This window comes from Corvus moneduloides, chromosome 5 (assembly GCF_009650955.1).
Source record: "Corvus moneduloides isolate bCorMon1 chromosome 5, bCorMon1.pri, whole genome shotgun sequence".
Taxonomy (NCBI): domain Eukaryota; kingdom Metazoa; phylum Chordata; class Aves; order Passeriformes; family Corvidae; genus Corvus; species Corvus moneduloides.
This window is the reverse complement of record NC_045480.1, coordinates 71011723-71034041: the sequence shown is the minus strand read 5'-3', so window position 1 is coordinate 71034041 and position 22319 is coordinate 71011723. Positions and strand designations below refer to the sequence as shown.

The 22319-nt window shown below is 39.7% G+C and overlaps 1 long non-coding RNA gene across 2 annotated transcripts in view; it reads right to left on the bottom strand.

Moving 5' to 3' along the window:
• The window catches only part of LOC116444633, a 76518-nt gene that overhangs the window by 32312 nt on the left and 21887 nt on the right, over positions 1-22319 (bottom strand). The window contains exons 1-2 of one of the 2 annotated variants that reach the window (XR_004240414.1): positions 11260-11739; positions 10779-10920 (exon numbers count right to left, since the gene is read on the bottom strand). This is a non-coding gene — a long non-coding RNA (uncharacterized LOC116444633). Of the gene's footprint in view, positions 1-10778; positions 10921-11259; positions 11740-22319 lie in introns of those variants that run through there. The other variant, XR_004240415.1, reaches the window with a different exon arrangement.

The following is a 22319-nucleotide window of genomic DNA, read 5'->3' as shown; positions in this document are numbered from 1 at the left end:
TTCTCTAATCACGTTACTAAAATATATATAAAAAACCCGTTAGAGATTCATGTGATCTGGTTGTGCAGATATGGTAGAGTTCTTACCACCTAGAACCTTCATTAAAAAAATCCAGATAATGAAGGAGAATAATGACAATTCTCCATAAATCTAGTTTGATATCTGAAACCACCACCAAAAAAAAAATCTATCACTAAGAAGCAACAAGAAAAAACCATTATTTTCACAGTACCTCAGGTATTAATTTGAAAGAGAAAAACCTGTTTCATACAGAAATACTGGCACATTATCCTAGCCATTCCTTCAGAGTCAAATGATTTTTGTCATTAAATGCACTTAATATATTCATAACCCTTACAGAAAATGTATGTCCATGGATTACAGGACCCAACGATTTAAAGCCCCAAACCCTTCCTCTAAAATAATCATATTCTGTGCATCATCTTGCCTTGAGGGTGGAACTGAAGCTGGTAATGGCAGTGTCTCCTGGGCACTAAAGCAAACTGCTGAGCCCCCTGCCCCTGTACTCCTCCAGCCATACTCTGTAACCTGGCTGTGAAGGCCTTGCTCTGTTCGGGTTAGATCCAGTGGAAGATGAACTGCGACACCAGAACCAGCTTTTCTCCGTAGAGCTGCGGCCCCTGGCCGCCCCGCGGGCTCCCACCGGCCCTTCTGGATGCACAGACCGGGGCCGCAGCCTCCGCCCAGCCACCACTGAACGCCGCTCTTCCCCCTCTCAGCTCGCAGCTCAGTCCTTGTTTACACACTCTGCCTGAGGCCCCTTCCCCTGCACGGGAGCCAAAATCCAGCTGTTAACAGAAACTCCTCTTGACAGTCTGCAGTGACCTTCTCCTTTCCAGGCTCTGATCCATTACCAGATTTCCACAGCCCCTGACCCGTCAGTCACCCTTAACATTTTTCTCCTTATTCATACTTCTTTTCATGCTTCTGCTAGCCTCACTTCTCTCATCTCACCCTTTGCTTCTTACTCTGCCCATGACCTGGCTGTTCTTTTAACTCTTCCTGTGCAGAACCTGTCTCATTCCCCATCCAGTTTTCACTGAGGTGCCTCCTTTGGCTCAATCTCTGACTGATCACCTTTTCCCTCTTCACACCAATAGCACCCGTAATAACTTTGTCCGAAGTTTTGCACAAGGATGTCAGTTCTGACAATGCTAATTCAAGGAGTTCATTTTTGATGCTCTAAATGAATCATTAAAGTTAAAATTTGGACACCAAGCTGTTGGTTCAGAGCTGTTACTGCTTCGGAGCAGAGCGAACAACAAACTTAATACCAAAAAAATCAGATTTCTCTCCCACCGATGATGTTATCTGTAACTCCAAGGAAGATCTTTTGAAATGTTAATAAACTGTATGAGATTAAGGTGTCTTGAAGACACCAGTGGCCTCATGAATTCCTGCAGTAAACAATGATATAGTAAGGAAATGATACTGTGAATAAAGATGCTAAGTCCAGCCTCAAAGGGATCAGAGATGAGGTATAAAGGTGCCCATTTAAAAGGGAAGCTGAAACATTTAGCTTATCTAGCTAAATGTATTATGGCTATCTTAGCATGATTTTTGTAACAGCAGAACCATATTTAGCTAATGCTCCACAAATGGAACTAATTAATCTGTATTTAAAGTATTTTATTTACAATTGATAATTGTCCATTTCCTGCAGATCAGACTAATGAGGCAAGTACTTAATTTTGAAATTATTTTCTAAGCATTTACATAAACTGGCATGGCTACTTGAACTTTATACTCAGTTGCAAGATCTAGACTGCTCTGTATCGATAGTAATTTAGAGAGGTGATATGGTAGGTGACAGGGGCAAGCAAGCCTTGACCACACATTGCTGGTAATAGAGGCAGGTAAAGGTAAGTTCTATTTTTACAGTTCCATGGCTACAGTCTATCAAAAGTCTGCCCAGACAAAAAGCTAAGTAAACTTTCAGAGAGAAATGGAGAACCAATTTTTCCTTCTACCCTACTATTTACATCGCTGCTCTTCATCTCTGGAATCTGGTGGGACTTTTTTAATCACAGCATACATGCCATTGCTTACTTACTACACCAAACTCTACCCTGGAGTCTTAATATTACAAATAGAACAAAAAATACTAGCTGAGAGTAATTACCTTAGAGCATTTCTAGAAAAAAATGGATATAAAGAAGATAGAAAGTGCTCAGGACACTGGTTCTTTAATCACCAAAGTCTCAAGTTCACAGCTGCACAGAACCTGCAGCTGAATCAGTTCTGCTGCACTGAGTGGCTCTAGGGAATGCCACGTTCTGCTCCCACACTTTTGGGGCAAAACCTTGTGATTAATGCATGTAGTTACATGAATGAGGTGACTGAGTTCCAAGGAGCAGAAAGTATGGGTAAAACCACTTTCTGCCCATTTTTGATATTCCAGGCCAGTATCTCCCTTCTCACTTTTGAAGGAAGGGAGATGCTTTTTTTCCCAAAACTGCTTTCTTTCTGTCCATAAACACAGGGGAAGCAGGAAAGGCTCAGAGAAGGAATTTGAGCCATTCTAACTCCCTGTCAGCACACACCTGATGTTCAAAGCTGTCTTTAGCCCACAGCATCCGTTCACAGAGCTGTGTTTCTCGTCTGGTTGTTACAGCCTGTGTAAACCTAAGAATCAGATTAACAATGTGCCAAAAGATACATGAAGGCAAATTAATTAAATTTGACTAACCTTGCCTGCTAAAGCTGGTTTGCACTGAAAATGTCTGGCTGGTATTGGTACACATATTTGTAAATTACCTGCACGATTTTTCACTGATACCATCCTCCTTCCCACTGACTGCTTCAGAGGACTCCAATTCTTTTTTAATTAGAATTCAGTAAAACCAAAGAGACCAACCTAAAGCTTGTCAATACCATCCCTCCTTTCAGGCAGCACAGTTTTAGACAACACTGATACATCAGCTGTTGTCAGACAGAAACCTCGAATTAAGGTAATTTGTTTAAAGATCACAAACATTTATTTAGAGGCCCTTATTTAATCACAGACCACTGTTTCAGCAGCTATGAAGCACTTGATGAGTTCTAAACTGGGGTAAAACACCTTTAAAGGAAACACAGCTTAATAAAATTAAGTTTCACCAAAGACTCCTGTAGCAGAAATCAAACACACCCATTTGGTGGGACACAATTGTATGTATGTTTGGTTGGTTTTGTTTTTTTTTTTTAATAATTGAGAAGTCTAATTCATTGAAATCAGGACTGATCTTTCCCTAAAAATCAATGACTCCCATATTGCCTACTACAGAAGATCTGGAATTTCTTCTAAACTGCTTTCAGATACCAGTGCACATTCATCACTGAGTCTTTACTGGTAAAAACATATCAAAATAAAGCCATTTTGAGGAAAAACCAGTTCCCACTCACCCAATCATACATTTTGCTACACTTGCAGCAATTTTTGCAAACCCTTATTGCTCATATCAAGAGCAAACATTTTGATTGATTTTGACTACCACTTGTACAGAGAAAAGTGCTGAAGAATCCTAACACGCTATTTTTGGAAAGTTTTATGGTTTATATTTTAAGCATATCTGTAAAACTGTAATAAGAACCCTGCAAGATCACAGCTAACAGAAATTAAAGCTGGTATGCTTAGATCTTAAATGTAGGGAGTTTGTTCATTTTATAAGAATTCTATCATTTCATTGAATTATTTTCTAATTCTCCAGCAAACCTTTCCTACAATGCTCATCCTAAGAAAGAAGTTTAATCTACTTGAATGCCTGACAATCTGCCAGAACTCTTCTGCTAAAGCTTTCATTCAGAATTATACTGAAAAGAGAAGCTGAGTAAAAGAGAATAGAACTGTGAATGCTTTGAGGCATTTCCCCAGTATTTCTGTGTTTATCCACATCTACTATGAGACACAAATCAATGATAAAAGTGCAGCTACCTGGTGCTATTGTCCAAATCAGCAGGCTCTAACTTTTGATACTACAGGCAAGAAATGCTTCTCACATCCTTTGCTATTTTGTTGCTTAAAAAAAAAAAAATCCAAGGAGTCATTAAAACTTGTCAGGCTGGCAAGGTATTACAAGAGGAGAGAGAAAACATGCTGTGCACAGCACAGTCTGCTTCTCACAGTCAGAAGTCAGGGTCAGTTGGAGGGAAAAGAACTGTAAGCTCCAAGGAAAGATTTAGGTGGAAGTAAGTTAGGCATTTTATCATTTTTACCCTTTTCTCTACATGCTTTGAGCTTTGGGGGAATGGAGGGGACAGGGAGAAGTGTTTGAAGATGCTGGTTCAGAGTCAATGTAATCAACTTCACAGTTCCTGAGACTTGAAGAACTTACAGGTACCAATTTCAGCTGGGTTGATGGTATGAGCAGAAACTGATAAAAGACACGGCACTGGAACAAGCAGGTCACATCATTTCACCCTCAGTGAGATGCCAAATGTCAGCCCCATCACTGAGGCCAGAAGAAATATATGACCACATAGAGTACCCAAAATCCCCCTTTCCTGCTCTCCAGGAATTAGTTCAGTCCCACTGGCCGCAGTCTCAGACACCACAGGCAGAGCCGACCCGCAGAGCTCACGGGTTTGCAGCCACTGCTGGCTTCAGCTGACAGAGACCCCGCTGTCTTTTGAGCCTCACGGGGCCCTTCTCTCCTCTCTTCCTACCCCTCTGGCAGCTTCTGTTCTTCTCCCGGGAGGTGGAGATTACTTGCACCTTCCAAATCCAGGCTCTCCTCGACTGCAGCCTACCATTCACCCTTCTTTAGTAAAGGGAAAGGAAAGTCATCACTCTTTTCTCTCTCATCTTTCTGGCTTAGACCTTTCCTTAGGTCAAAGAGAGGTGGAAATTCTTTGTGTAAAGCAGCACTATCACCCTGATGAGTGAGAGTTGTTTGGGCAGCTTATTTCACAGCTTATTTAACCACGGATAGATCTGAGTCATTCTCCTAACACAACACAACAACACAGAGCCTGAAAAATGCCTGGAGCAACTGGAGCAATTACACAAACACTAATGAGGCAGTACAGCCCAGATCTTACCCAGCGGACGTGTGGGGACCTGAGAAGCTCCCTGACCTGGAAAGCCATTCCAGGAGCCAGCCATTCCAGGAGCCAGCCATTCCAGGAGCCAGCCATTCCAGGAGCCAGCCTTTCCAGGAGCCAGCCATTCCAGGAGCCAGCCTTTCCAGGAGCCAGCCTTTCCAGGAGCCAGCCATTCCAGCTCCAGCTGGAGCATGTGCCAAACCACCTCACACTATGTATGGTTTGAAAAGAGCAGCAGGAGACACATGGGAAAAATACGGGCTTTGTAATAACTCTGCTTTATAGACAGAAGAAATAATACTGCTAGTTTCTTCCTGCTGTCCACTAAGAGAGCTGAGTTCATAAACAAAAAGTTCATAATCTAACTGTAATAGATTTTGCTTCCTCAGGCAACACAGGGCTATGAAAGTGTTTAAAATGGACTTTTCTCTGTGTAATCAATAAAGCTTTCACAAAGATTGGTTCTGTTCCAAAGACTTTTTTAGCTGCTTAGGCAGGACTCCCAAACACTAAATAAGCCTTTTATCAATTTCTATTTTGTAACTTTCTCCTACTTCTTTATAATCCCTCCTCAAAGTACACAGAACGCAATGGTGAAAGATTTATTTAAATCATAAACTAAAAAAACAATTCCACTCATAATTTGTAGCTCAAATTGTCACTATATGCAACTTCAGTTTTACTGACAGAGAAAGTATTTCTATTTTATAGTGTATTTCATCATATCTGCATTTGAAAACATATATCCAGGCTCAGAACCTCCTAACTGCCATTGGGTGTTTATTGACATTACATGGAATTCCATCAAAAACTGGAGGTTTAAATGGCTAACATAACCAAAATCAGGATAACTGCACTCTTATCAAAATAGATCCATTTACAAAGACTTCTTTTTTTTCTTTTTTTTTTTTTTTTGTCTTTATCATACAATTTTATCTGCAATCACATGGCAGAATTTTGACTGGGCATGCCACACCTAAAATTACAAAACCTTAATCTGGGCTTTTGTGTATAGTAACTCTGTAATCAGTTCAGATGGAAATCTATTACCCCTTCTCCCACAGCAGTGTTTACCCTCCCATCACTGACCACAGGCTCTGGCACATGTAATCCAGTGGCTGGGCATTTGTAATAAATAATTAGATATTTTTTTGCATGTATTTCAGAACAATTCAGCTGAATTTCCATGACTTCCCCAGGCTTCTCTTGTGGTTGCAGAGGTCAAAACTCCACTGTGCTGCATGTCTGTGTACAACAGAACCCAAACCAGCTGTCAAATCCCCCATCCTTGCCCTTTCTCCCAGTCCACATGCACTTTCTGCCCTACTGGAATCAAGCTGAGCACACCACGAGGCAGAGCTTTTGCTCTCAAGAATTCTCCTCCTCTGCCAAAATCATTATCCTGATTTTCACCCAGGGAAAATGGTCCAGTGGAGAATTTAGTGGATGTCTTACCATTCATTCCACAATGCTGAAAACTGCAGAAGTACTGCTCATTACTTTTGCAATGAAAAGTAAGGGAAGCTGGATAGTGCTAGGACTACTTAATGTGTTAATGCAACATTTGGCTTCCCCCATATTCCAGCCATTTTCCCTAACAGAATTACAGCAACAGGAACCCTGAGCGTCCATTTTTATGCAGTATTCGGTCTCATTTCAGGAACTGAAAACTTGTCTGAATGTGAAGGAAAAGTAAGTGCCTTGAGGCTCAATCCTGCAGGTGCTCAGTGCCCACAACTCTCACAGAAATCATCCACATTCTGAGATTTTGACCTGCTCTCATCCTTCTCTTGACTTCTCTTGCAGAAGCAGATTGCACAGATGAGGCATAAGGAATGAGACCAGATTGTCTGCAGATGGAAGCCACGATGGGATAAATCAGGGAGGGAATTTGAAGTCTAGTAGTTGTTCTCCACTGCTCCCGTATGTGGCCACATTTAGCCCATACAAAAACATTCCTGGTGTGGGAATTACTGAGCCCACAGCAGAGCTACTGCAGAATTGCCACACAATGGGAACTGCTCAGCGTGTTTTACAGCTGGACCCATGCACTAATTCTGTTTTATTCCAGGTAACATGTTTCTCTAACACGGTTGATCTCCAAGTCAATATTAGGCTTTTTTTCATTAGCAGCAGTCAATAACTGGTTATCTCATATTTCTGATCTGATATTTTTAACATCTGAGCACTGTCTCATTACCTTCCCCTGCCAAGCACACACTCTTAATCTACCACTTTGAAGAGCTCAGAAAAGATTGATTTTTTTTTTCCTCTCATCTGTGGAGAAACTTCTAAAATTGTATATAATCTGAGCTGAGAGGTAACAGGGACTTGAAGAGCTCTAGCATTTTTTTCCCCTCTGGGAAGATGTGGTCAATGTGGTCACAGGAGAGAAAACAGAAAATGGACTATGGCATCTGTAGAACTCATATATTAAGAAGGCAGAACGTTTGGCAGTGAAAAAGTAAAGTGATCTAGAGCAGTAGTTTCAATTTATTTCAGCTGCTGATTTCCACATCCATTTCCACCCTCAGGAGGTGGTATCTGCAGCTGTGACATCTTGGGAGCACATTTTTGCACTCTACCATGAAGTGCCTACTGTCCCTTCTGTTTCAGATGTCACCACTGCTGTGTTCATCTCCCCTGAATTAAGAGCAGTAGCACTGAGCTTTCCTGTAGTGTGTCAGGGTGATTCAAATGCAGCAGTCGTGGCTGGCTGTATTCGCCATGACAATCAAGGTACTTCAGAGTCGTTAAACGACAAGGAAAAAAATATCTTTGGATTGCTGGGCTGCCACAAAAAAGTCCTGTGATTCTGTGATATTCCCTGCATAGTCGCTGCCACAGAGTCATTTTGTCTTAGCCTTCCATTGCCTCATGCCTCTTGTATGTACTCTTTAACAAATATATATTTTTGTTACAGTCCAAAAAATTGCAATGCTAGTGAATACTGAACCCAGAGCAAATACTTATGAGAAATGTGGGCCAAGGAACACTCCTACAAAGACAGAAACAGTTATTAGAAGTTAAATCATAAACTGCTTGAGATTCACCTGTAAGATGCTTACACTGAAAAAGGAAAAATGCTACACTTGATTATATTAACAATAACAGTATGTGTCAAACCAGCACAATAATCCTTCTGCTCTGCTCAGCAATGCTCAGGCTTCAGCAGCACGACTGACTTGATTCAGTTTGAGACATGACATTTTAAAAAGACAAATTGAAAACCAAGCAGATGAGAACAACGAAGATGACAAAATGGCTTAGAAAATATGATTCAGAAGGGTTTATGCTTTGCATTCTTTCCACATGTATAAAGAAACTGGAGCTTGAGATATATCCTCCTAAGAAAGATGGAGTAAGAAAAAATGGTAGTTTCATGGAATGCTAAAATTGCTGTGTTTATCACTTTCTGTTTAATAATTTGGGTGAAGACAAGAAAAATGAATGAGCAGAAAAGTGAGGTTATCTTCCCATTTGTCATGGCACAACATCATACAAAGATGTCATAGCTGTGGAACGTGAAGAGGTGCACACTGAAGGTGCTCTGAATGCAGCAGTATTTTCATGCGTGTGTCCTGTGGGGTAAGTGAGCACCTAGTCACTATTTAATTACCTACCCTCACTCTATAGCTGAACAGAGGGCTGAATAAAAGGCCTTGTGCCTCCTGAAAGGGCACCATTTCTTTTCTAGTCATTCCAAGTTCTTCTATAATGTTCAACATTTTGATTAGCATGGTACAGGAAATTCATTTCCTTAAAAAAAAAAAAAAGAAGGAAGACAATACTCTTTTGTTCTCCTCCTTCCTTTCCCTAGAAACACTTTGCAGAAGAAAAATAGAATTAAAAAAAGAAAGGTATCCAATGCTATCAAAATTAGACCCTGAATGGTTCAGTCCTGTAGTCAGGAACTGGTGACAGCATGAACAGCCAAGGTCAGTCTTGGTCTCTACGGTCCCAATCCCTGCAGGAAAACCAACTGCAGTGGGGAAGGATGCTAACAGCAACAGTTCACTCAGAAGCTCTACTTCTGGAGAAGGTTTAGTGCCCAGGGCATTTCCAGAGACTTCAGCTACCAAAATCCATATGTTTCTAGTAAATGCCCTAAAATGGGATTTTTCAGAGACGAGTGACTTGATAGGCAAATTTCACAGAGATGGAAAGAACTCATCCCAGGAAAAGATTGCTCCTCTGATCTCAAGCCTCTGCTCCACCATACAGAGGATATGAGATCATTTGGATTAAATGCTTATGTGATTTTATTAGCATGGGTAATAAGAATTTTTCCCTAATTCAGTTTCAGAAAATGGCTATTTTAGCTGAAATAGCAGGAAAAATTTATCTAAAAGGAGACAGTGGTAGGGGAAGGAGGGAAGGTCACATGCATTTTGAAGATACAAAGGTACCTGAAAATAAGGGCTCACAGTAAAATGTGATGGGGGACTGTGGCAATAAGGAGCACGAACAAGCCCACCTTTCCTATCCATGGAATACCAATTACCAGATGTAAATATAACCACTCCCAATCTTTTCAAACTTAAAGGCTGAAAGGAAATAGCCTGAACTGAGTGGAAATCTGACTGCAGATGAGAAAGCATTGACCAAAACATTGCAATATTCACTCCTGGTTTATAGGGAGGGCTGCTTGGGGTTTTCTTAGGAATATACTTATGCAAAACTAATTCACTAATTCATGCATTTTGAAATAAATTTTTTGATACTAGACTGTCGTTTAAATTCCAATTTTCATATTATTTATAGGTGAACTTCCATGGAAAAGATGTTTTTGGGAAGAAAATTCTGACCTAATTCTGTAGTCACACACTATCCCCTCCTCACCCAGGTCCCCCCACACTGACACTTGTGTGCTGTTCCCTTGTTTATCTTCGGCTACCAAAGGGGACAAGAACATTATGGGCTGCAAATGCTCAGAGTAACAACAGCAACAGATGCTTATTGCTTCGGAGGAGTCTACTCCCCCAGCACTAAATCAGGTGTTTTAAAATAAACAGATAATAAACCAGGAATACCAGGCCATAGATCTGTCACACCTAAAACAATGTAACCACCTGGTAATTCCTGCATGTGTATTCAGGGCCGGCACTGTAAACAACCCCACCGTGAATGTTTGGGTTCATGATACCCTAAAGCAGACAAGTAGCTCTAATGCATCACAGAGTTTAATGAATAAATGTCTGACTGCAGGGCCTGAAAAGGAGTCTCAGAAGATGAAAAGCTTAATTTTTGAGTCACTACTCATAAAAGGTTAAATATATATATCGTGAGATAAGCTAAACCAAAAAATTGACAATTACTTGGCAAAATATAAAACCTTTCAGTTGCTGCAAACTTCAGACTTGGACAATTTCTGCAATTATTTCACTGCTCTTTTTTGAGGACTGCTGCAAACTTTGCCATGTTTAATGATTAGAAACCCACTTCTAATTTTCAGGGTTGATTTATATATAACTAGTTGAAACATAGTTGTTTGTTCTTCTGCCTCTAGTATTCACACTTCTGAGGCATTTTTAATGTCTATATAATACTGTCTGTCTCCCCTGTGTCTAAGCCTGTCCAGCACTTTTCTACTACTAATCTTCACTCCCTTCTATGCCCTCTGCAGCTCTCCAGCCCCCTCCTTCCTTTGTGGGGGACTCAGACTGTACATGGCTTCCCAAGTGAGAGCCCATCAATCTTTTCCAATAGTATGAATATTTTTCTGTTGGAATTACCTTGCTGGACGAGCTCTACAACAACATCTGCCTTTTCTTCACTGTCTTGGTGTGCACCTTCTGGTATTTATAGCTGGTCCTTCTCCATCTCTACCATTTCCTCCAGATCTTGTATTCAGTTCTTGATGTAAATTCTTTTTACCTGTCACCAAGAAAATATTGCCTCGTTTTATAAATCCCAGTATTTTACTTTTGAAGATAATTTAGTTCTCTCTGAATGATTTGCTAATTTTCTATTTGATAATGTCCCAGATTTCATTCTCTTTTTATTCCATGTAGATTAAAATATACTTGTGTCTCAGTTTTGAGACAAACATAAGAGAGGACGCTATGCCATGAGTAGTCTCCTCTAAAGAGTTTCAACAACTCCCCTCCACCAACAGAAAATGAATACTAATAGAGGAAAGTGGAAAAAACAAACCAAAAACCCCAAGGCAAGGAAGAAAAGCGAACTGCCAGACACGGAGCCGTCAGAACTCACCCCTCGCCCCGCACACACAGAGGAGCACAGACCCAAAAGGTCCCGGGGAGCGGGGCAAATGCTGACGGAGTCCCCCTCGCTGCCCCGTGGCGCGACACGGCGCGGGCTTTCTCTCTGAGGGGAGCGCAGCTTCCACGGAGCAGCTCCAGCAAGAAGCAAGGACCTGGTGGTTCTCTGGCGTCGAGCTCCTCTCCACGGCAGCTACGGCAGGCGGAGAGCCGGGCTGGAAGCTCTCGTTGGGTTTTCTCTCCCCGGCTTGGGGCCGGACCGGGGCGGCCGCGCTCCGCCGGTGCCGCTGCTCCCGCCTCGCTTCACCGCAAGGCACCTGGAGGATTGCCGCTGCAGAGCCTCCGATCCAGGTAAGGGAAAAGCTTTTGCTTGGGTCACGAAAACCAAGCTGGCCAAGCAAAACCGAACCGCGAGCCCCACTGGGCCGGGAGGCTTCGAAAACGCCCCCCAGAGCTCCCCTGGGCCCGGCCGCCGCCTCCCTCAGGTCCTGGGCCTCAAAGACCCAGCAGCCAGCTTGGGGCACGAAGCTGAGGATCATGGAGTAGGCTGTCGTCATAAGTCACGGTAAGACATCTCGAAAACATGTTTTAATAATCTTTTTAAAATCCAACTTTGTTTTACTTTTGTCAAATCTGGTTTTAGCCCTGTATTTCTTGATCTCCAAAATATGACTATTTTCTTCATCAATCCATTCATTCTAGTCTTTGGGGGTTCTTGTTCAATCCTGCACTTTTCTGGAAATGATCTCATTAATTTTAGAGTTCTTTGAACACTTTCCCTCCCCTTTCCCACACTTCTTATATACATTTGTGATAGATTTTCCTCTTTTGACTCAAAGAAATTCCAGTCTTTCCCGTTTATATCCGCGCAATTGACTTCACACTAAGAGCTCCTGTGAACCAAAATGTCCTGTTAAAAGTGACAACTTCAGTCACAGATATGTTTTTGCCTATCGTTCTTCTCACTTATAATGAACTAACTGATACTTAATCTGGATTCTATATACTTTTCTCACTACTGTTTTCCTTTCCTGTACTATGCAAAACTTTCAAGACGTGTTGTGGATTCCACCGTGTTGCTTTTTTCAGTAGTATAATACTGTATATTTTCATAAATTTATCAAGTGCCTCCATTTTGCTCGTTGAATTAAAAAGCAGCCTCTTGCTCCTGGTGACACTGCTGCAACTATTTATCCAACTACCATTCTCACCATTAACAGGTCATTCTGTAACCATGTTGCTCTTTCTCCCATTTAGGAATATTTAATTAATAACAGCTTTTCCCAGTTACCAGCCTTTATCTCCAAACATGGCACATACCCCTGAGCCGCCGTGCAAGGACAGGTCATTTCTCAAACCTGACATCCAGTCACACAAACAGCGACATAGGGCCATGCAGGAGCACAGAGCTTGAGGCTCAACAATACATTGATTAGGCCAAAGTCACAGTTCAAAGTGGCATTTACAAATAAACCAACAAACTTCAGGCTGTTTTATCTAGAAAAATCCTGGTTTAGTTTACAGCTGAAAAATAATTTTTATCTGTGAAAGAAAAAAAGATTTGTTTTTCACTAGAATTTAGAAAGCCACTGAGAAGAGCAGAGAAAAACAGATCAACAACAAAGCAAAATTATACTACAATAAGAGAATTTTAATGGCCTTTCCTGTGAACACATTGATCTCTTTGCGCAATTTTTCTGTTGTCAAAGAAACAACATTGTTAGCTTCCTTTACCACTAAATTCAACTTAGACTGATTCCTTTCTTAGCAATGTTGATAATAGAGTCTGGTCTGATTACTCAGTAAAACTTAACTTTTCCCCCTTAAAGAAAACGAATGTATTGTTTTAAAAATTGGTACAAGACAATCCAGATAAAATATCGACTATTTTTACACAAATGTTTAACACAAGCAAAGGAAATTTCTGCTGGTGCTAGATACTGTATTTTCATATATACAGTGGGTGAAGAGAATCAAATTAAATTAGAACAGCAGCAGCTGGAAAATATCCAAAGATCTGCTTTCCTTCTTGATGTACCCATGGTTCAAACAGTGTGTACTGGTATTTTTCTCTGTTACTATTTATGTCTCTCCTCATCATTACTTGGCTTCTTATTCATTCCTGTGTTCTGTCTCTTACCAGCTGCCTGCTATCATGATCATCTTTGCAGTATCCATCTCTGCTATTTCCATCTTAAGATATTGCAACAAAATATGCAGCAAAATATACAAAACTGAGCGAAGAAGCAAACAGGAATGAGAGACATGCTAGAACCTCAGACTGCTGAAAGAACAGGCATGATTTGATGGAAATCTGTTTTCTTTGACTCATAGAAAGCTAGAAAAATTTGGTCACTTCTCTTTCTGTTGTCCTTTGGCAGAGATATGGCTTTATTTAACAACACAAACTCCCCATTTCTGGACTTGGCATATCACCAGCTCCACTCTACACTCCAGTCCGACTCAAGTTCTGTTCTTTGCTCATTTCCCATCTCCTGTTCCCCTCAATGTCAGTAAAAGTCTCTGTACACAGACACATATCCATGTCCTACATAAATAGGAGAAACTGTTCCGTACTTCCGATGCACTTCTTGAGATAAAGAAACTGGAATTGCACACATTGTTCTAGATGTGGACATGTCTTTTAATAATCTCTATTCCTTTCTAATAACCTTTAGTGATTGATTTGAATTTTTACCCTTAATTGATGAAGGCGATCAAGGAAACAAAAATCAAATTGCAGCAAAGGCATTTGTAATGGAACATTTAAGAGAAGTGGAAAGCAGTCATTTCAAAATTGAATTCCTTAATCAAAATTCAGGACTCCAGAGCTGTCAGCAGCCACAAATGTTTTTGAAATGGATGACAAGATGGTATACTATCAACAGATACTCTCCTATATTGCAAAAACAAGCGTAATTTATTTCAGAGTAGCACAGCCAGCAGACTGAGGAAAGTTATTATATACTCAAGGCAAAATAAGCCAAGTGTGCTTCACTTGCTTGTTTTCAATTTGGCAGATTTTAAATTCTTTTGACAACAGAAGAGAGGCTGAGAATAGAACTCAATTTGTGAAGCTGATTGTAGCATTATTTACAAGCAAAGAAATAACGTTGGCTGATTATCTATACAGTGTCCCATAAATTTTTCAGCCTAATTGGGATACTGAAAGAGGGCAGAGCTTCTTTGTTTTAGCTTTAAAATCTTCACTATCCCACGGATAATGACTGGTGCTGTTTCCATGGAGAATAGTCCAGAACCTTCCTCACTGCTAACTCTGATTTCCTGTATAATGTTAAGATTTTAAGGCAGCAGTGCAATTTTAGGGATTTAAACTGAATATTGCTTCATAGATTAAGTAAGAAAATAGTGTGACTTTCTGTTATTCAAATGAATGTGAATAGCTAATATATTCATATACATCCAGGTAAATTTCCTGGCAGATTAAAATAATTTGACTGCAAAACCCTTTAAAATTAACCTACACTTACTTCTGCACTAATGAAAGAACTTCCTCTCCAGGGAAAGAGATTTTCATTAAATTCTTATCTCATATAAATGAAGAAACACATTTTCCAGTAGAGAATTAGAGCTTCAGTGCCAAGAAATCTCACTCAGTTTGACTATAAGGAATATTTTCTAAAGATGTACCCTTGATTCTTTCTACAACTGTCAGATTTTTCATTGACTCAAGTGGTATCTTTTTTGCCTCTTTGAGAATTGACGATGTTGTATGTGTCAGAAGATTCTAAATGCTTATTTTCTTATGACAACTTACCGCTGAGATAAGAAACATCCGCAACTGAGGAGCTTTGCCCGCTGCTTATCTCATTGTGTACGAAACCCCAGTTAAAAACTGTAACTTCATTCCAGGCAGTGGAAACTTTTCATCTCTTTTAACAGGGCCAAGGTTCCACCCACACACTTCCCCTTCACAGACATTCTGTAGAGTCCTCCAAATAAACCTAATTACATTCTACACATGGAATATGCCAGGACAGAACAGTTAAGAATTAGGAGAGCCACTTTCATACTTAAAAAGCACAACGAATTGGTACAAAACCTTGCTGATGTCATGTCCCTGATGGAAAAGAACAATTAATACTCTGTCCTAAAATTGCTTGCGGGACTTATTCATCACCACAGAAGTCAATTGGATTTAGGTGGAAGCACTTAGCTACAAATATTATCCCTAATACTGTTCCCATTATGGAACTTCAATGTAGAAAAGAGAGGGAATTTATGGGTAAGTTTTAGAAAAGAAAGATTTGAAATTTGACGCACAAGCTGTGGGCATATACAGAAGAAAAATAATATTGATACTTATGCTTTAAAAAACCCCAAACAACACTAGATACTACAAAAAAATGCACTAAACTTTCTCGGAACAGAGGTGGGTCAGTCTAAGGCAGCACAAACACTGTGTGCTGGGGCAGGAAGGGGAATCATAGGTGGAACTGGTTTTGTTGGAGCTTGGCAGCTTAGACAGAAATGGGAAAATGGCCCATTTTTTCTGGAGTTCACTGACTGCAAACTCTGTGCTTGATAACATTGCCTATTTTTCTTGCTTTATGCACATTGATTTCCAATCCACACAGCTTGGGATGTTCTCATTTGTCTTCCAAGGGAAAAATCTATCAGAAATCTTGTTGTCCTCCCCTTTGAGAAAAAGGAAGAAGGATCAACTGCTGCCTTTTTTTTAAAGTTCTTTCCCCCTGCAAGTTGTGCAAGAGTGAATTAGAGAAACTCACGGTCATTTATGGAAAGGAAGATGTGACATGCTTGAAGTTGGCTGGTGGTGGTTGGTTCTGGTTTTGGTTTGTTTTTTATTTTTAATTGAGAGAAATGTGGAGTTCATTGCAGAGTTCACTGATTGCAGTGGAAAATGTGACAATGGAAGAATGACAGAAAAAATTTTAAAAAAAGAAGGAAATGTGGCAGGAGCAAAAAAGGCACAAAAAGCATCCAAATTATTGCAGAACTCTTGAAGACTTGTTTAAAGAGTCTTTAAATATATTTTAAAGGCAAAAACACAGAAAGCCGTCTTAAAGCATGAAGAAGTTTTTCACAGCCATTTAAAGTGTAATCTGATAGCGAAGGCAACAGTGAATAAATAGGATTCGTAAAGATAAGAATCATGGCTCAGCTCTAACCATTGGAGAGATCACTGAGATCAGGGTTCAGAGCAGCAATTTTTAAAATACTAAAATATATTCGTTTGCAATATACTGCACAGTGTGATTTTATTCTTTTCTTTGATACTTGAGTTAAAATCTTCTATCAAATACTTTACCAGATGAAGCCATGAGGGCTAAAATATTCAACAGGAAAGACAAGGAAGGGAAGAAGGTTTGGACTAAGCAGCTAATGCTTGAACCAAGTTATTTGGGTCTGAATCATCTGGCCCACAGTTCTTTCAATGTAATTTTGACAGAGAGTTTTAAGAAAATTGTAATTACTCTGAAAGTCTTCAGTAAAGTGTGTTCATTTAAATATAGCAAACATATTTTGCTACCAGCCTACAGAACACAGTGATTAATTCTTTAAAGCTTTCTGTGAGCACCATCTGGCCGTCGTGATTGTTGCTATTTTACTTATCAACATGTTTTAACAAATTTTCTTTTGACAATTTAGTCTTTGACAGTGTCTTTTTGACTGAGAACATGGGGTACTTGGTATTCTCACCACATTTGTGTTACCCACAGCGGGTGTTGGAACCTGTCAAGCGAGATGGAGAATGCATGAGCAAATTTTGTGTGGGGAAACAATTTCAGATGGTGCTTTCTTTGAAGGAAGGGAGATTGCTCCAATTCAGAAGGGGAGTGCTCTTTCTATAGGTGTTGGGGTACCCCTGAATGATTCTGAGAAGGTATTTCCTCCTCACTGAATAAATCTTGCATTGAATGCAAAACCAAAAAAGCTTTGGAACAGATGGGAACACCCATGTCAGAGTAGTCATTTATGCTTAGGAGATGCCCAAGTTGGAGAAATAATAAGAGGACTCTGGGAAATGAATTTTTAGGAAGAAAGGTGACCCATCTGAAATACAAGTAGGTGTGGAAGGGGAACGTAAGCTAATGTGAAATTGCAGAGGAATGCCCCATTAAAACAAGTAAGCTTGTTGTTGATGATAGGTGTGATCTCTGCTTTGAACTAGTATTTGCCAGCAAGAGTCTGTGTTTATTACAGATAATGTTTAAATTACATATTTCAGGGAAAACTTCCATACTGCAAGTCATCACCTACTGTTATCGAGCCACTTGCCATCCACAGGGAGAGTTAGAAAAACACATGAAAAACAGTCTAGAAAACACAGAACAAGGGCTGGGTTTAAACCTCTCAGGCAATTTCCTTTTTCAGCATCAGGAGGCTTTGGAGCACGATTTCACGGGTTTTCTGAAGCACTGTCTTAAAGATGCTGTGAAATAAAAGCTGCTGTTTTAAACCTGTTTGAGGATTTCATTAATCTCTTCCTGTTTTTATGATCAGCTCGGCAGCAGAACAATTCCCCCATTATCTATAATCCCACACTGTTAAAGGAGCATGAGCCTCTTGTGGAGGATAGATCATAAAGACATATTGGCAAAAAGCAGAGTTTGGATTTCCTTTTACTTTTAAATTTTCCCGAGCTTTGTGTTGAAACTGAATTCTGTCAGACTCCAAGTGAACCGAGTCAAAGTGGTTCAAACAAAGAAAAGAAAATTAACACATGGCTATGATGTAACCTTACAACACAATGAGAATGCCAGTGTACTCCTTCAAATGCATAGGGACCTCAGTGCTTCAGAGCATTTGTGTGATCTTTCCAAAGAGACTATTGCTTTACAAAAAAATCGGAAAAATGATAGCTTTTTAAAGTTCAGATTGAAAAAAAAAATTGTATTTCAACTAGATTAAATCAACAGGTGTAGACCTGCTGGAAAAAGAAAATGAAGCTGATTAAGAAAAATAAGCAATGTTTACACATATTTGTTGTTTTAATATATTCACCCATCATGAAGCTGATTAAGCATAAGTTGATTCTGTATTTCAGATATGGTCTCAAGATGATAAAAAATCTCTACTGTCCTTCTGTTATTCTCAGAGCTCTGCTCAGAGGGATCCATGTGACATCCAGCCAGAATAGCCAAACACAGTAGCCCCAGGTGTTTAGTAAGTCACCTTTGCTGCCCACAACCCAGAGGAAGAAATATATTCCCTTGAGACTGGGAGAATTCGACATAAAAACTTCCTAACTTAACCTGCCTGCACATGATTTCTAGAAAACTAAGAGAATAACTTGTAATGTTAAATTACTGATTCTGATAGCATGTTCCTTGCACCAAATACATGTTTGAAAAGAGCCTTCATAAGAACATATTTTTAAAAGATAAAAGACTAAAAGATACATACACCACATATTGAAATATCACATGTATTCAAAGGCCAATAAAACAAAGTGTTTAAAAAGCCTAAAGTAATCCCATACTTTTAATGCACAGGCACCTTCTTTGGGCTATACTAGAATATGGTTTTAATGAATACCTGGAATAAGCAGTTGTCTTGTACTTTCAGGGCTCAGAATTTTAACTACTGAACTTTTCTTTGTTTTAGAAGTCTGAAATCACACGCGTCTCCCACTCATAGCTGCCTGAGGATTAATATAAAAATTGACTTCAATCATTTGCATGCTGATTTTTTTCCCAAAAACGTATTAGGAACTAAAACCAGAACTGTGTTGATGGTACAAATTATCCAGGATTCCAGTCCTGAACAAAAGCACCTCCTGTGGCTCGTGTAAAGGAATTTAGAAGATAATTGCTATCCTATTTCTCACTGTACATTGAACTTTCAACTGCTTGAACATAATCAGCCTGATTATGCTTGAGCATTCAGTTGGGTAGACAATTAACTGCTTAAAAACAATCTGACCCAAATATTGCACACTGGTATAGCCACAGATTGCAAACACTATCAAATAACGCAATTTTCCATCAATTTAATTTCTCTTCTGCAAAAAACCAACATAGGCTGCTTAAAATTATTTCAACTAAACAGAACAAAAAGCACAAACAACGGCAAAATAAAACCCTCAAACTGTTTGAATCACCCAGAAGGTTTCAGCAGTGTATGGTGAAGAGAAAGAAGGCTGAGGAATATTCAGCTGAATGGATGGCGTTAGAACACATGGAAGTGTAGACATACATTTCAGGTACTTGATGCGAGACTTCAAAACTCCACTGCTCAGAGGCATGTCTGTAAAGTGAAGGTCCAGATTTTCCTGCAGTTAACCCAGCCTGAAATACTGTAGAATGTCATCTACAATAGTTTTTCAGGCTTGCTTGTCTGCTGAAGTCATAATTTAAGGAATGGACAATGATCCTGTATCGTGAGCCTTGTGTTATGAACGAGGAGGAAGAAAGACCTAGTAAAAGTATTACAAGTCTTAAGGAAGGATGTGTCTCCTCATATATCCAGTTTCCCTTCCTTTATGCTATCCTTTAGCAATGAGTTATGATGAAAAAGCAGTTAAATATTCAATTTTATATGAGGAATAAAGTCTTAGAGAGATTAACAGACTTCTCTGTTAATGGCACAGTAAACATTTTAGTAACATCACTGCAATAATTCAGATCTTTTTGACTGCTTCCTTTTAACTTCATTTAACCTTTCTGAACATCCACTTCCCCGCTCTATTCCTACTTGAATATACAATGAAGTCTGTAGGCTTCCTGTTTTTGAGTAGGGTTCATATTATTTCCTTAATTTTTAAATGGAAAAGTAACATTTCAACAAAGTAACAATTACAACACATTTGCAGAATATCTTGCTTTGGGTTTTGGGCTTTGTTTGTATGGCTTTTTTGGGGGAGGAGTGTTTGTTTCTAAAAGGCAACCTTTTCTAATGGTCGCTTTGACTTCCATAACACATACAGGGGAAAAAAAAAAAAGAAAAACCTGTCTAGAAATAAGGCTGGCATCCTGCTGCACAAGAGAGCAAGGCCTTGTTTTCTAGCTATCCAGGCACGCTGTAGTTGGAATGCCTCCCGATCATTTAGAGCATCTAGATAGAAAAACATACAAAGCCAGATGCCCAGGATGACAGGAATTTTACAGGCAACCAGCTGGGAAATTGTTTTGAAAGTCAGGTAGGAAAAAAGTGAAGTTTTTCAGCCTGCTAAGGCATAAGGGCTACAGTGATAAGATTAATAACTGGCCTCACTAGATTTTAACTTCTCTGGGTCAGTCTAAGACAAGGTCTCTTTCCCTCTATGCCAAATGTCCTTTTCCTGGAGTTGGGAAGGAGAATGATGTTTTTTGCTTTGTGTCTGATACCTTTGGTCCCAAATGAAGAGTACTTTTCAGCGTGAAGCTGTCAGCAACTAATGGGAAATTGAAGATCCTGCATTAATTGAAGCAGATCATCCCAGTTCTTTCACAAGTCAGACTAGCAATCTGAGAAGCTTTATCATTAAAATTCACAGAAAATCAATTAAGAGAGGCCTAAAGCAGACTGGAGTTCCCACAGGGCCTCTTTGCATTACCTCAAAAGGTAACGAATGTCAAGGGACAGAAGATGTCAGTCCCAGCTCTGTTTGCCTGGGAAAAGTTCGTTAAAGAAATTAAAGACTCACACTAAGGAGTGGAGGACGAAGGTAATGTCATTTTGTTAGCCAGTTGGTTCAATATTGAATCATATAAATCAGAGATAAAAATACAAAATGAACACAATGAAAACTTTATCTTAATAATAACTAATTATACTCTGCGTGGATAAACTTCTTAAAATAAACCTCTTCATCTGTTGCAAAAGCAAGGCACCAGTTACAAGAATGGACTTTGTTAATTTTCATAAATCAATTTTAGAGGAGCAAGTGAGACAGGTAAACTGTAACTGGAGCAAGATTTAGCCACCTCATAGTCAGAGGCATTGTTGTGCTAAAGCAGCGGTGAAAAAGCAGATGCTGACCTTGGTACTTACTAGGCATGGAAAGAAGTCACTTTGTCTAGCTGTCCACAGGACTTTGATGCAGAGAACATCTGTTGTTCTCTTGAGACACGGTTGGTTTGGTCCACATAAGAAATTGTGATGGGAGCTGTGAAAGATTTTCCTGTCCATGTGTTGGGGTGAAAAGAAGGAGTCATGCTTCTGTCCTGCTGGAACCTCTTTGAAAGGGCTAAGTAGTGCTGCTGGCTCCAGGAAAATCAAAAACCACCCGTAATTTGCTAGGGTTTGTAAGCTACGTGAGGAACATGGAAACAATGAATCAGAAATAATGCTGCTGTATTAAAGGACTTGTTGAGATAGCATGAAATTGTGCCAAAGCGCATGTCCTTGTGTGTGAGAGACACTTAACATTTCCCTTCTCAGTGTAAGAAATTAAATTCTCTCACAGAAAAAGTAGTTCATCATTAGATCTCACGAAAGCATCCAGGAAAAGCAAGTGTTCTGAAAACCTTAACTACTCTGCTAATGATTTTTTTGAGATAGATGTGCTCTCATCCCAAATTGACATCACCATAACAGTGGGCTGTAAGAGCCACAAGCATATATGGAGAGTTAAGTGCTGAACTGGCCATTCATGCGTGCCCCAGCACGGCAACATGAAGCTGCAGTAATTACATGGCCACATTAGATGGCTGAGTGTTCTTTCACAGTTTTGAAGAAAAAAAGTTAGTAAGCATTACAAACACAGGTACCAATTAGTATAATCAGGCATATTGTCCCACAGGCTCAATTTAATCTTTTTCCTAGCAGTGCAGCAATAACTGTTTTTCCTAATATAATTATGTTACGTTCAGTAGAGCATTTCCATCTACATTTGCTACCTTAGATATATGCCAGCACTAGCATTCAGCCTAAGATAAAAGTGCAAAGTGGATTTAAAAAACTGCCGAGACATTTAAATGAAGTAAATTAAATAAGACCATTTTTTCTATCTCAGTGATTCCATCTGACAAGAAGGAAAGGGGAGCAGCAGAAAGCAGGTCAGTTGTTGCAGTCCTGGGTAAGGATCAAAATGCAGTGTGGTGGTTACATACCCACCAGTATGGGAAAAGCAGGCAGGACAGA